This window comes from Lampris incognitus, chromosome 14 (genome assembly GCF_029633865.1).
Source record: "Lampris incognitus isolate fLamInc1 chromosome 14, fLamInc1.hap2, whole genome shotgun sequence".
Lineage (NCBI taxonomy): Eukaryota > Metazoa > Chordata > Actinopteri > Lampriformes > Lampridae > Lampris > Lampris incognitus.
In genome coordinates this window covers 2,249,906-2,264,636 of record NC_079224.1, presented here as the reverse complement: position 1 = coordinate 2,264,636, position 14,731 = coordinate 2,249,906, and the positions used below count along the sequence as shown (strand labels likewise).

Here is a 14,731-nt window from a genome sequence, read left to right as displayed (position 1 = left end):
AGATCAGGCTTTGATCATCTTTTTTTGCTATTAGAAATGTTTTTATGTATAAGCATTATTATTATTGGTATCATACCAGTAGCCGTTTGTCCGACCCCTTCAGCTTCGTGATGGAGTCCACCAATCTTTCATGGGCAGACCTGCGGGCTTCTCTTGCACGTTTTGCCATCTTTGCTGTAGTGGGTGTAGTGGTCATCAAGTAATGTAAAGGAACCTCTAGGGGTGTGTGGCAAAGGACAACTTGTGAATTCTAAACCAACCCAGAGTAATTCATCAAATATCGTAAAAACACAACACGCAATGACAATGCATGGTCATTTTTTGTTGCGGCTGTCCTGTAAAGTTTGTCAAATGTCACTTACCCCCCTCTGGTTCTAAGCCCTCGTTATGTTCCTGTAATGTAAGAGAGCAACAAGACAGATGATGACTGAAAAACATATTTATTTAACAATGCACTTTTCAACATTAGTTAATAAAGTGTTTGAAGCACCTGAATGTATTAGTTATTAATGGTTCTAATTATACCGGTAGTTAAATTGAATTTCAATCTGACCTGGACGACTTCCGAAAACGTCCGTTTCCGGAGTCTTGGGAGCCTGAAGACAAGAGGCAGGTCACCTCTCAGTAGAGCTTTGGACTGCTCTGTCCAGTGGGCAAAAACCTTGCCATGCCTTGAAAAGATGAAAAGATGAAATCTGAAAAGCCAATTAGACCCTATTCTAGTTCAATTTCCCCCCTCATACTGTAGAGTGCAACACTGCAGCTACTTGGCAGGCGGGGGTTGAGAGGAAACATAACCAATGTGTCGGAACGAAGCTAAGCCGTTCCCACAAACAGTAGCTACGATCAGAGTAGTGAGTAACTTATGTCGGCCCCCTCCTCCCGCCCCTAGGGACAACAGCCAATCATTACCCCAGTTTGCAACTACTTTCAACACAAATTACCCACCCCTGCCATAATCAAAATAGTTTAGTAAGCTCTTTTGGGCAAATGAATCATACCGGTCAAGCGCAAAATTCTCCATTAGCAACACGCACCACCACTTTCTGATTGCAGTCATGTCATTCTAAAAGAAAAGGATCACAGTAGTTAGGGGTCCTACGGCACACAGCCGTTCACACACACATACAGACAGACACACACACACACACACACACACATTTGCAGTTACTTTGACCATAGGACCCCGTCATTTCAAATTCATAATTTCACAACTGAAAATGTGTATCTAAAAAGATGTTGAAATAACAAAACAAAAAATCTCACGACTGTGTAGTCAAATGGAGAACTTAATGTGATGTACAAAACTGCCTGCAACACATGCAACACTTGTTATTGAAATCATTTCTATAAATGGGCATCACATAAATTATATAAATAGAAATTATATAAATGTAAATCATATGTCTCACCATTATCATGAATATCCTGCAGTCGATCCCAAAAGTTTGTCTTGGAAACCCCCGAAATAGAAGTGGAAAATAGGCATAAGGGTTCTATTGATACATTTCACTAGTTAAATTACATTAAAATGTGGACCAACAAGTCCAGGTTAAACCTGGTATAGGCTGGAGCGATAATGTGCAGACTGGTGTTTTCACACTTGGTCCCTTTCAGGTCCAGCCAAAAATGATGTACCTTGATGTCATGACCGGTCTTCTCAGTCCACGGACCTGGATGGATCGACTGAGCAAGACCTCTGTAAATAGATTTAGTAAACAAAGCAATGTTAGACGAACATGAAGATGATGAACGCTCTATGGTAAATTCAATGGGAAAGAGGGCTTAACAAATTCCAAACTTGCTTGCTTCTCATCTACTTACCTTGGAAATGCACTGCATTTTGGATGTGGGCTGTAATATTCTCTAGAATATAATAGCCCGTTTGGCTATAAGGATGTGATACAAGCACTCCTATTGGCTGTTAAGTTAGCTGCAAGCTCATTGGTCCATCTGACGCATGAGGACGCAGGGGAGCCACATAATCGCCAGTATATGTTTAGCACTCAGACGAGTCACTACTGTGGAGCTAGCTAATGTATGATTGTAACCGTCACCGTTGAAATAAAGACACTGAATTATAAAGTCGTCATCGGATTCCTCCAAGCTGACAGAAAGTCAGACATGGTGTCAGAGTAAAAGCGTGAAAAGGAGAAGAAAGAAGAAACAGAAAAGTCAGAATGGGCGTCGCTGGAGTTCCTGCACCCCGCATGGACTGGGAAGCTAGCAGTCTGCCCGAAGCATGGCGCAAGTTTCAACTGCACGTCGAATTGATGTTTTCTGGACCTTTAAAGAGGAAATCGGAGGAAGAAAAATGCAGCTACCTACTGATTTGGGTAGGAGGAAATGGACGGGACATTTGGAAAACATGGACGCTCTCAGAAGCGGAAGGGAAGTTGCTGGAAACATACTACGGTCGTTTTGAACGGTATGTAAAACCCAAAGCAAATGTGATCTTCGCGCGCTATAAGTTCCATGGAAGAGCACAGGCAGCTCGCGAGCCTTTCGAACAGTCTGTGACTGATTTGAGACTGCTTGTGAAGGACTGTAATTATAGAGAGAGTGAAGAGGAGATCAGAGACCGTATCGTTTTCGGAGTTCATTCACCGAGAGTGAGAGAGAAACTACTGAACATCGGTTCCGAGCTAAGATTGGAAAAAGCAATAGACGTTGCTAGGTCTCATGAACTATCACAAGCACAGCTCAAAACCATTGCTAGCACCAACACGGGCACGCGCGAACAGGCTGTGAATGCAATCGGTCGGGATGCAACAAAAAAGAAGCACTGGAAAAGGCGCGAGGACGACACAAAATGGCGCGCAGCGTCAGACAATGCCTCATGGAGAGCAGGGGACAACAACCGCAGTAAAGGATGCAAATACTGTGGGAACAAGACTCACAGTGGAAACGAAACCTGCCCAGCAAAAGGCAAGCAATGCAAATGGAACCATTTCGCTCAAGTGTGTCTCTCCAGACCAGGAAAAGGCGTACACACTGTGGAGGAAAATGAGTCTGACAGATGCTCAGACAATGAAGAACTGTTCATCGACGCATTGACACAAGGTAAAGACAGTAAAAATACGGATCAAGTTTTCGCGGATATGCAAGTAGGTCCAAACAAAAGCACAGTCAGTTTTAAAGTAGACACTGGGTCCTCAGCTAATGTCATTCCCACACAAGCTTTCAGAAGACTGGGAATACAGAGTGCATTGCAGCCCTCCACTCGCCCACTATATGGCTATGGTGGTGAGCGGCTCGTCATTCAAGGTAAATGTTACCTGAAATGCCAGTACAAAGGCACCCAGTCAATGTTGAAGTTCTATGTTGTTGACACACAGGCACCACCTGTGCTAGGATTAAAAGCATGCCTAGACTTTGGACTGATCAAGCTCATACCGTCTGTGTCCAACACACCCGAGGTATCACTCATTGAGGAGTACTCAGATGTTTTCAAAGGAATAGGACTGTTTCCTGGTGAATGCATAATCCACGTCGACCCAAATGTAACACCTGTGGTCCACCCACCGAGGCGCGTTCCAGTAGCCTTACGCGACCGTCTCAAAGAGGAGCTACAGAACATGGAGAAGCAACAGATTATTGTGAAAGTCACCGAACCGACTGAATGGGTCAACTCAATGGTGGCAGCAGAAAAGCCACGCACAGGAAAGCTCAGAGTGTGCCTCGACCCGAAGGACCTGAACAAGGCTGTGAAACGACCTCATTATCCTCTACCTACCCTCGACAACATCACCTCCAAACTGGCAGGAGCCTGCTATTTCAGTGTCATGGATGCTCGCTCAGGGTACTGGGTGATAAAACTCGCAGAAGAGTCGTCCAAGTTGACAACATTCAACGCGGTGTTCGGAAGATACCGTTTCCTTCGTCTACCTTTTGGGTTGATCTCCGCCCAGGACGAGTTTCAACGGAAGGTTGAGGAGACATATGAAGGTCTACATGGAGTCACAGCCATAGTGGATGATGTCCTTGTATATGGAAAGAGCAAGGAGGAGCACGACAGCAACCTCCGAGCCATGTTGCAGCGCTCCAGAGAGCGAGGAGTGAAACTCAACCCGGAGAAGAGCACGATCTGCGCCACCGAGGTCAGCTATTTTGGGCATCGCATCACAAAGGATGGGGTCAAGCCTGACCCAGCCAAGATTGCAGCTGTGAAAGACATGGAGCCACCCAAGGACAAGGGTGAGTTGGAGGCAATCCTCGGTATGGTTAACTATCTGTCCAAGTTTGCCCCGATGCTCTCAGACATCAACGCACCCATGCGTCACCTGCTGAAGGAGTCAAGTGAATTCAGATGGGATGCGCAGCATGACGAAGCTTTCAGGAAGATGAAAGAAGTGATCACACGCGAACCAGGACCAGTCGTAGCCTACTATGATCCTGGTAAAGAGCTCAGACTACAAGTCGACGCATCGAAGTACGGACTAGGTGCAGTCCTGCTACAGGAAGAAAAGCCCATCAGATATGCATCCAAATCGCTAAATGACAGTGAAGTCAATTACGCACAAATAGAGAAAGAGCTATAATCTATTCTGTTCGGATGCAAGCGTTTTCACCAATACATCTATGGTCGTCATGTCATCGTGGAGAGCGACCACAAACCGCTTGAGTCCATTATGAGAAAACCACTCGCAGCAGCGCCTCCGAGACTACAGCGGATGATCCTCCAGCTACAGCGGTATGACTTCACCATCGTGCACAGACCAGGCAAGGAGAACCACGTGGCAGACACGCTGTCCCGCAAGTCGCTCACAGACCAAGATGACAGCCTCAGAGAAGGCATGGACATGCAGGTACATACAGTGTACAGTGGCCTGCCGGCCAGTGACACAAAACTGACAGAGATCAGAGCTGCGACTGCCGCAGACACACAGCTCACAATGCTGAGAGAGACAATCAGAGAAGGATGGCCTGAGGAGAGGGGAAGATGCCCTCAGAGAGTTGCAGAATACTGGAACCACCGAGATGAACTGTCAGAGATGAATAACATTTTGTTTAAAGGCGAGAAAATCATCATACCTACCTCGCTCCGCGCAGGATGTTATCCCGGATACACACAGGACACAGGGGCATGGAGAAATGCAAGCAGAGAGCCCATGACATAGTGTTCTGGCCTGGTATGAAAAGCAGACCGAGGAGATGGTTGGACAGTGCCCCACCTGTCTCACCTACAGACCATCAAACACTAAAGAGCCCATGGCAAGTAGTCGCTACTGACTTGTTCACCTGGAATCATGACAATTATATCGTCACAGTGGACTATTACAGCAGATGCTTCGAACTCGACAAGCTACACAGCACAACATCCTCAGCTGTGATACGCAAGCTGAAGGCAACCTTCGCCAGACACGGCGTACCTGGGAGTTCACCCACATGACTACCAGTCCGCATTATCCCCAAAGCAACGGCCTCGCCGAGACCCCTACCTGAGTCTGCTTGAGTATCGGAACACACCTGTCGACAGCTTCAGATCACCAGCCCAGCTGCTCATGAGTCGTCGTCTACGCTCAATTCTACCCAAGACAAACCAGCAGCTTCAGCCCAAGGTCGTCAGTCACAGAGACACGCACGCCAGGAGAGTCCAACGTCAGCTGCAGCAGAAAAAGGACTGCGACAGGTCAGCGAAGCCGATGTCACAGCTGCACGAAGGACAACACATCAGACTCCAGGAGCACGGCTGCTGGAGACCAGCAGTTGTCATGCAGCCAGCGGATACCAACAGATCCTACCACGTCCGCACAGCTGAAGGACAGGAGTACAGACGAAACAGACGTCACCTCCTGGACACAAAAGAAACGCACACTGACACTCACACCAACACAGGCACTGATGAGAACTATGGTCAACTCACAATTCACAACACACCACACGTCTCACATGCAGCGGCTGAGACAGCCTCAGAGACTGTCCCCTACCAGACAAGGTATGGACAAGCAGTGAAGCCCAGAGAGGTTCTGGACCTGTAATGTACAAGGGGGTAGGCGGATTGCTGCCCTTATCTAAAAAACAAAATTATTGTAAAATGTTCTTGTGAAGTGTTTGATTACTTACCGTAGTTTAATATGCATACAGTAATATTGAATGAATGATATTACCTGTTTTATTAAGAGTATTGACTCTATCAGTGATTACTATAAAATGTGTTTTCTTTCGTCCGGATTGTTCATATGTTTGATGTAGGACATGTGCTACTAATGTTGGGAGTCTAATGTTTGATTTCAATTTCTTAAGAAGGGGGATGTAATATTCTCTAGAATATAATAGCCCGTTTGGCTATAAGGATGTGATACAAGCACTCCTATTGGCTGTTAAGTTAGCTGCAAGCTCATTGGTCCATCTGACGCATGAGGACGCAGGGGAGCCACATAATCGTCAGTCTATGTTTAGCACTCAGACGAGTCACTACTGTGGAGCTAGCTACTGTATGATTGTAACCGTCACCGTTGAAATAAAGACACTGAACTATACAGTCGTCATCGGATTCCTCCAAACTGACAGAAAGTCAGACATGGGCATCCAGGTGTTTAAAAATGGTCTCCTCCCGTGTGGTGGTACATTTGGGACACAGAGGACAACCCAACTGTAACCCGTGGGTTGTGCGTCCTAACTGGCTTCCAGGCTGGATTATGGATGGGTGCATCTGAAAAACAGTGTAGTTTTTATTATTATTATTATTTCGGGCCATTCTAGATTGTTATTTTAAAGTGACTTTAACCAGTAATACACACAAAGCCGTCGGGGCACTTACCAGTTCTGCGCGTGCCCATATAAAACTCCCAACAAATGCCTTATAAAGGTTATTGCTGTGCATTACATTTTTCTTAAATACACTAAATAAAATGAATGTAATCATACAACAGGCTACTCGCCAGCTAGCAGTAGCCCGCTAACCTCGGCTGTCAGGCTAGTAACGTTAGCTGCGTGCTACACTGCACGCTCTGGGAGTTAGCCAGGCTGAGCATCCCACCAGCTAACTACAGCCGCTGCCCATTAGCGGAGCAGTGATTCAAACAGTTTGTACTCAAACAGTATCCATTTTAAACTCAATTAAACTAATTCATTTACACAAGTTTTTTTCTTTTTATAAATTTATTTCTGATTTTCCCCTTTTTTCTCCCAATTTAGTGGCCAATCGATCCCTATTTTAATTCAAACACCCACCCTCGTACTGCATGCATTCGCCAACTGCATCTCTCCGGCCGGCAGTCTCGAAGGAGACCGCCTCCCCACTTTCGTGACAAGGCGACTCCAGGCCGAACCACTGTTTCTTCCGACACACAGAGACGCATTCACGTGACGAACACAAGCCGACTCCGCCCTCCTCCCGAAGACAGCGTTTGCCAATGATTGCTGCTTCATCGAGTCCGGCCATAGTCGGATCTGACGAGACCGGGGCGCGAACCCCAGTCCCCAGTGGGCAACTGCATCGACACAAAGCCGATGCTTAGACCGCTACACCACCGCGGACCCCTACACAAGTATTTTAATAAGTGCTTAGCTAGCTACATGACCTGCAACAACTACGCAACGAAACATCGCTAGCTAACGTTAGCTAAATGCTTAGAGCCACTTGACATTTTCGAATGTATTTTCTCCATATCGGTAACAGTTATACCCACGCTCGCTGGATTCTTCCATACATTAAGTTTGATAGACAACATTGAATAAAACCTTAGAAAAGAAAACTAACCTTTTAAAGTATCTTCTTACCGCTGTCGCAGTATCTTCTACTTCTTCTTTCCGTTTTATGGCGGATTGCAATCTTAAAAACAACACGAAAAAGACCAACGTCCGGTTTCCTGTCAACCGCGGAGGTCACGTGATTTCCTGTCAACTGCGGAGGTGCCTCCTGCGGAGGTCCGCCATTTTGTCTGCAGCCAGATGCATCTCCAAAGATCCGCTACTCAGTCTGTAACTCGAGGGACGAGTTCCAAAAGGTGTGGGGACCTTTCCTGGAATACTTTTAAGAATCTCCAGCCAAACTAAAGAATTACTATCCCATTCTCTTTTGTTTTTTGTTTTTGTTGATTTATGTCAGTAATATAACTTGTGAAGGTCTACCAGTTTCTAAACCCCCCATCTTCCATTTACTGACTTACCTATTTTTCTTCCTTTTCTAAATCCTAAACCCGACTTTCAGCACTTTCCTGGTTCACTCCAGGGACGAGATACCCTCTTACATAGCGCATCCCGGCTTGTAGATGGAGCTAGTGGGGGTGGGGGGTGATTGGGGATAACATTGTCATGTTCCTATATCATTTTTTTATTATGCAAATCTGACATATCATGCACTTGTTTTAAAATCTTTGTAAGTATTGCTTGTTTAAAATCCAATAAAAAATATATTTGAGAAAAAAAAGAAAAGAAAAAAAAACTTCCAATAAAGAGGCATGAGACGGAGGAGTATTTTATGTGGTCAGATGTATTCTTGTCGGAACCCCGGAATCTGTATAACCATAACACACAAGGTACACAGGGGAAGCGTGACAAGTGTCTCAGGAGGGACAAACGGGGCCGTGCCTATAGTCCCCGGGTCCTATATTCCCCGGGTCCTATGTCCCCCGATCGGGGAACATAGGACCCTTTCGGAAAAAAAGGGTCCTATATTCCCCGTTTTCCCCTAAAAAGGTCCTATAATCCCCGTTGCAATAGACACCGGGGAACATAGGACCCTCTTTTGGAAAAAGGGTCCTATATTCCCCGCTGTTTCCAGGGGAACATAGGACCTTTTTCCAAATAAAGGGTCCTATATTCCCCGCTGTTGCCAATCGAGGAACAAACCGGGGAACTTAGAACCCTTTTTGCAAATTATTTCCTTAACGGGTCCAAAATAATCAAAACTGGGGTCATGGCTGAGATGTAGGCTACGACAATCTATTCCTCCGCTGATTAAATTAGGCCGTATTACCATTGTTGGCTGTTGTATATCGCAGGCCACCTTGAGTGCGTATCCAAATTCGGCCTAGAGGAGGCTGTAATTTGCTTTATTGTTATTTCTTACCAATATTTACTGCAGTAGGCCTAGTTAGTTGGCTCTCCGGCTCAGCATGGACAGTCGGCAATCAACGCAAGTTTGTCTTGCAGTAGGCCCGCCTACCAGTATAACCAGTAGCCATTTCCACCTTCGCTCAAAGTTCAATTTGCACAGCACTGGACACTTCAGCCACTTTCTTGTTACTTTGCAGTTCGTTTTCCATATTAAATCACTTGGCAGACTTTCTTTCAAAAAGACTTTAATGTTGAACTTTTTAGGCAGAGAACTTAGACCAGGACTTGAAATTTAGGACCAGCACAAAGTATCCATCAACGGGGGCCGCTTACCTTACACAATAGGCTAATTGCCTAATAATAATAATATGTGCTTCTCAAAAAACTAAAGGCTTGTGGAGGTGCTAAACCAAAAACATGAATCAAAGACGAACATCAAAGGATGTAAGGTAACACTCACCAAATGGTAAAAAAATAACAGAGGCAGTCCTCTATTTCACCATTTTATTGTTTGGCATCAGTCATTAAGGTTTCTGAAGAAGACCACCCGGCCAAGTTAATGACTGATGCCAAACAATGAAATGGTAAAATAGAGAATTGTGTCTTTTTTTCATTTGATGAGTGCTACCTTACATCCTTTGATGTTCTTCTTTAATAATAATAATAATAATAATAGTAATAGTAATAATATCAATAATAATAATAAATAATACATAATAATAATAATAATTACAGCCTAATAATAATAATGATAATAATAATAATAGCCTAATTATAAAAGAGGCCTAATAACAAATAACAATTGCAGGCATAATACTATAGTAATGCTGATAATAGGCTATTAATAACAAAATGCTTCTAGTAAAAGCTTGGCTGAAAAAGGGTTGGTCTATGGCAGAAGCCCCCCAGAAAAGGCATGGTCTAAAACAAAAATCTCCAAGGCCTAACTAGGCTAACGTTAAGGCTTTTTTCTTCTTCAAAAAATCAAAATGAGTAGTCCTAGTCCATTAGGCTACTCAGCAAAGAGGGGCTAAAACCCTGGATTTGACATTGCCGACGCTGCAGGACCCTTTGCGCATTATAGATCCTTCTGATTGGGACTGTTGGCTCCCTCGCAACTTCTGCAACCACCCCCTGTCGGAATTCTGCACGGTGCACCATTTCTCCGTCAGGGGGATGCACGTGTTCCCCAACATCGTGCACAATAATGTTAGCATCCACGTCCTCCACTTCAGATCTATTTGTGATCAGTGGCACTCTACAGTTTCACCTCCAGCACCTCCATCTAATGGTGTCTTGATTGGTGCGGTGCTTCTGATATCTGAAGTTCTCATGTACCAACACTTTGCCCCCTCGATCACCATCCATAACTATCGCCATTGTTTGTCTTCTTGTAGGCTAGTAAGCACATGACAGTGAGTCCACGAGTTATCACCGATAACAACCGATTGTTGCAAATTGTTGCAAGTTGGCGGGCGGTTTAGACATAGGTGAATTTTGATCATGTGGTTTAGAACGCCAGGAAACTTGGATGCAGATGACCACACATCCTCGACAAGTCTTAAATATTTCCAAACTCGAAATCATGTGTGCATTTGGCTATTTATAAATTATTTTTCGAGCAATATGTGTTTTGTGATTCAGCTTTAGCGTTGTTGATTAGCCTTTCATTCATATTTTGTCAAAAAGGCGTATTCATTAGCCTAGGCCTATGTCCCGTTATTTCTGTAGCATACAGCATCTTAGAATCTTAAGAGACCAGGCACATATTATTATTTTATTGTTATTACCATGCTATATTAGCCTACTTTATAATTATAAATATTTCAATTATCCAATTTTTAGCATTTCTAATATAAGGCTATATTGTTATTATTATTATTATTATTATTATCATCATCATCATCATCATCATCATCATCATTATTATTATTAGGCTATTATTATTATTATCATTATTATTGTCATTATTATTATGTTATTATTATTATCACTACAATTATGATGCTTAAAGGGCCTTACTGAGCAGATGGTTTCTATCTAATATCTGTCAGATGCTTTTCCCAATAAGCTGGTGTGGTTATGATGGGAACGACGGCTTTCTAGGGAACATAGAAGAAGTGGGTCGGAATTGGCCTATTGTCGGTATCAGCCAGCTTACGCAGGAGTCTATCCCTGGTACAATGCACTAGACCTCTGGGAGATGGACTGCTGAGGACGGAACACAACACCTATCCTCAGCTCCCAGCACTTCTCGCACAATGTGCTACTCATACGCTGAGTTGGCGGCACCCGGGATCGAACTCACGACCTTGCCATCCATAGGCGAGAGCTCTACCGGCTGAGCTACGCCCGGGTACAATTGCCCAAGGAACACAGGCTTACTATATTACATTCAGACACAGACGAGCCAGCTCACCTACTCGGCGAGGCGCATTTTCCTCGATAAGTGACACATTTCACGCATAAATATCAGAGAACTACCGGGGTGGGTTATGCGCCCAAATATAGGCTATAGCCTAATAAGTTGAAATTGGTTTAGTGTCGAAAGTTTCCACATACTTTAGCCAACCTGGACTTTGTGAATTCGTTTTTGTGATATAAAAATAGAAATTGTATGATTCATTGTCTTCTTAATAATCTGCCCTAAATAATGCATTATTGAAAATGCACTTTTTGCGCCAAACAGCGTCAAACCTGCTGACCGGGGAACATGGGACCTTTCTTTATAAAAAGGGTCCTATGTTCCCCGGGTGCCCTAGGGGAACATAGGACCCTTTTTGTAAAGAAAGGTCCCATGTTTCCCTGCACATACAAAACGGGGAACATAGGACCCTTTTGGGGAAAAGTGGGGAATATAGGGCCCTCTGTATACAAAAAGGTCCGATATTCCCCGGTCTCATACAAAGCGGGGAACATAGGACCCGGGGACTATAGGACCCGGGGACTATAGGGAGGACCCCTTCGGGTCTGCTGTGACCCATTTCAAGTTAAAATTATATAATAACTACCATCTAGTTTTTTCCCTTTTTTCTTTATTGGAACAAGGCATCATGATATCCTCCACACCAGCTATATAAACACTACAAAACTGATTTTGACCATTTTAGCCAATTCTGAAGTCTCTCTCCAAAAAAAAGTCGTTTGGTGTTGGGGTCTGGGAAGACCCAGCAGTGCATTGAAATGTTGTGGGTAACTCTGAGTCAAATTTGGCTCCATCAAGATTCATCTTTGACTTTAGACACCCCACCCCCACCCCCACCCCCTTCCTCCACGGGAACAATTACCTTCTTGCAGTATGCACTTGTACTCCCAGTCCCTCCGGCACCCCCCCCCCCCACACACACACACACACACACGGGAACTCAGCCTTTCTCATAGAATATGGACACTGACACTGAAATTCAACTTGAACTTGAACACACACCCTCCTTCCTCCAAGGGAACAATTATTTTCTCGCAGCACAGTGTAGGCTTTGGTCATGTTGTGGGAGGCGTGGCATGAACAACATTGCACAGATTGTCTCGCATAAACATCTATAAATATCTCTGCCAAGTTTGTTTGAGTTTCATTCAGCAGTATGTGTCGATTTCACAATGAGCAAAAGATTTTTCACTGCCCGTGAGGCTCTTGATCACATCTTTGAGGAGGGAGATCAGGCTTTGGGGGAGAGAACTCAGGCTGAAATTGAAGAAGATGTGTCTGAGGATGAAGATGATGTGGAGTATGCGCCTGAACATGATGAAGACACATCTGATGAGGAAGTAGGCCTGGATGAGGGAGAACAACAGGGGGTCTTCGTGTCAAGGAATGGCAAGGTGGCATGGCCCAAGATCCCTTATGAAACCAAAGGCCGAGCACAAGCTCAGAACATCATCAGAAGGACCCCTGGGCCCACTAGATTTGCAGTGTCACATGTCCAAGATATAAAGACAGCATTTGAGCTGTTCTCTGTCTATCCAGACTATCTTGATTGAGATGACGAACCTGGAAGGGAGAAGAGTGTCTGGCAACAGTTGGAAGGAAATAGACAAAACCTATCTGGACGCTTACTTCGGGCTGTTGCTTCCTGCTGGCATGTACAGGTGTGTATTCTGCATTGTAATTTTACTCTCTTATGAACTCAAATATCCTTTTATAATGTGTTTCTTTTGCCCTTGTTGTTGAAATGTGGCATACAAATAAACCTGCCTTGTATTGCCTTGCCTTACAGATCCAATAATGAGGCTACTGCCAGCCTATGGGATGCTGAGACAGGCCGGAGTATTTTTCGTGCGACCATGTCACTTCAGGCCTTCCATGTCTTGTCAAGAGTCATTGGCTCTGACAATCAGGAAACCAGAGTTGCTCGCCGTGCTCATGACAAACTTGCTCCCATTAGGGAGGTTTGGGACAAGTGGGTGGAACGCTTGCCATGCGTCTACAATCCAGGGCCAGAGGTCACTGTAGATGAGCAACTAGTCCCGTTCAGAGGCCGCTGGCCCTTCAGGCAATATATCCCAAGCAAACCTGGGAAATACGGGATTAAAATCTGGGCAGCGTGCGATGCCAGGACCAGCTATGCATGGAACATGCAAGTATACACCAGAAAATCTGCAAGTGGAGTGGCAGAGAAAGATGAAGGCATGCGGGTGGTGCTGGACATGACACAGGGGCTTCGAGGGCACAACATCGCCTGTGATAACTTCTTCACATCTTATGCCCTCGGCCAAGAACTGCTGAAGAAAAAACTGACCAAGGAAGGAACAGTCAGGAAGAATGAACCTAAGCTTCCTTCTGCACCGCTAGACACAAAGCACAGAGCCCCTCTCTCCTCAAAGTTTGCACTTATGGAGACCACCACAACGGTGTCATACTGTCCAAAGAAAAGGGAACATGTCTTCATGATGTCGAGACTGCTGCTGTGAGCAGTAGGGAGGACAAAAAGCCAAGCATTATCCTGGACTATAACAGGAACAAAGGCGGAGTCGACAACCTCGACAAGGTCACTGGCACGTACACTTGCCAAAGGAAGACGGCCCTGTGGCCATTGGCTGTCTTTTATAACATTCTGGATGTCTCAGCCCACAGTGCGTTCGTGGTGTGGACTGAAATAAATCCTGGGTGGAACAACGGCAAGTTCAGCAAGAGCAGGCTCTTTCTTCAGGAGCCGGGGAGAGCTCTGGTGAATCCCCACATTGAACAATGACAGTCGGTTCCCTGAACTCCTGGCTCTGCCAGCTTGGTGAGAGAGCTGCAGGCTGCAGCCACATCAGCAACCTCCACCAGGACTGAGCCAGAGGACGCCAGTGGCAGCAAGAGGTGCCAGTCCTGCCCTTCCAACAAGGACAGAAAACCAGCACGACTTGCCACACTTGTAAAAAATACATCTGCAGGGAGCACACTCAAACGACTGCATACTGTGATTCGTGCATGTGAACACACACACGCACACACACACACAGGACGGACACACACACCCTTGTTCATGTTTGTGTTTAATTTTAATCTGCTATTTTGAATCAAATAAAGTTGTGTTTTATGAAAAAAGCTTGTTTTTTTTTTTTTACCTTTTTCTAACATCAATATATATGGGTCAATTTTGACCCGTAACACCACAGAGGTTACTATAGTTAATAGCATAAAGTTCTAAAAACTCTTTTTTTGGAAATTGCATTCTAATATCAGTCTATTACAGTCAGATAACATAATTATCCACTGTTTTCACTATAGGGAAGATAATGAGTG

At 44.8% G+C, this 14,731-nt stretch overlaps 1 pseudogene; it reads left to right on the top strand.

Moving 5' to 3' along the window:
- The first annotated feature begins 12,600 nt into the window (after positions 1-12,600).
- Positions 12,601-14,484, top strand: LOC130124263 (piggyBac transposable element-derived protein 4-like; annotated as a pseudogene).
- The last annotated feature ends 247 nt before the right edge of the window (positions 14,485-14,731 follow it).